The sequence below is a fragment of the Corvus brachyrhynchos genome, unplaced genomic scaffold, assembly GCF_000691975.1.
Source record: "Corvus brachyrhynchos isolate BGI_N302 unplaced genomic scaffold, ASM69197v1 scaffold200, whole genome shotgun sequence".
In the NCBI taxonomy this organism is placed as follows: Eukaryota; Metazoa; Chordata; class Aves; order Passeriformes; family Corvidae; genus Corvus; species Corvus brachyrhynchos.
In genome coordinates, this window is record NW_008236184.1 from 480,161 (window position 1) to 481,532 (window position 1,372).

Sequence of the window (1,372 nt, forward strand, 5' to 3'; positions counted from 1 at the left end):
ACTTGGATATCACTCCTGCTTGTAATGGGCCTGGATCCGATAAGCCTGCTCACCTACAGACACCAGAGAGAAACAATAAGCTGAGGGACGGAGACAACAAAAAAGGTTAACCCATTCATCTCATCTGCATTTAACTACCCACATGACAGTTGTTACAGGCAGCTGTTCAGAACCTTACAGGATGAAAAGAATTACTGTTCCTTTCATTATATTCTTTTCTGATCCTGACTGCTGTTTAGGCTGGTCTACTCACATGAGGAGATCCTTCCCCTGCAAAGGCTGGACCCTACCAAGTGCTTGTTGATAGCACAGAGCAGTAGAGACTGAGAACATCACCACTAAAATATTCAAATGTGTCTTAAAACAGCAGAGGTGGAGCGTTGTCTCTTAGGCTATATTTAGTCTCCCTTAGAAGCCTAAAGATATAATTTTGCAGGGTGAATCATGTGAAAATAGTTCAAACTACTTGACAGTACGCACAACTCTCATGAATATTGGAATTCAGGAACTGTGGGAAGATGTAGGTAACAAAAGCTGCGCAACCTTACTTTGATCACATTTTCTTTTCCTGAGCTTTAGTCTGTATTTGCTTGCCATTCTTTTAATGTACACTCTGTATTTGCTTGCCATTCTTTTACTGTGCAGAGGCAATTTGCAGTGCACAATTAATCAAGTGGTTTCTTGACCACACGCAGTGCAACCTAAGCCGGCCAGTGGTTTCAGAATGCAAATGTCTGGACAAAAAAGAGCCTGGTCTATCCTGTGCTCCCAGTTCCTAAGTTTTTCACTTCCTCTCTCCAGAAATAGAAGCAATGTTTAAAAATTAATTCCAGTTATACATGTGAAGACATCCCTCAATGTTGCTCAGATTCAGCCCCTGGAATTCCAGATCAAGCCTGACACATTTTCTTGATTACCTATGTGCCACCCTCTGTTTGCCTCATAAAAGAGATGACAATACCACAACCACAGATCCATCCCTTAGCAATGCTGACAAAAGCAAGAGGAACATTTCAAACAGATACCAACTAAACTGAGAAAGAAGTGATAATGCACAGTCCTCCAATGACAGATCTGAACAGGTTTTAGCTCAGTTACACGATGGGATGTAACAGCCAGGCCTTCATGAGAATACAAGACGTGAGATATTGTACAGAACATGCCTGATCAGGAGGTTTGACCACTGCCATATGAATTCCCAATTACTATATACAGATATTTATAAAGAAAGCATTTTTAAATAAATTTCCTCATTACAACAGCTTTGCTCACACAGCGAAAACTGGATGTTTGATGGAGAGCATTTGACAAGACAAAGTTATGCCAGTGCAGTTATGGTGTAAGAATTGCTAATCCACAGACTATACAACAA

The 1,372-nt window shown here is 40.7% G+C and overlaps 1 protein-coding gene across 1 annotated transcript in view; it reads right to left on the reverse strand.

Moving 5' to 3' along the window:
- The window catches only part of TLN2 (talin 2), a 181,689-nt gene that overhangs the window by 25,726 nt on the left and 154,591 nt on the right, over positions 1 to 1,372 (reverse strand).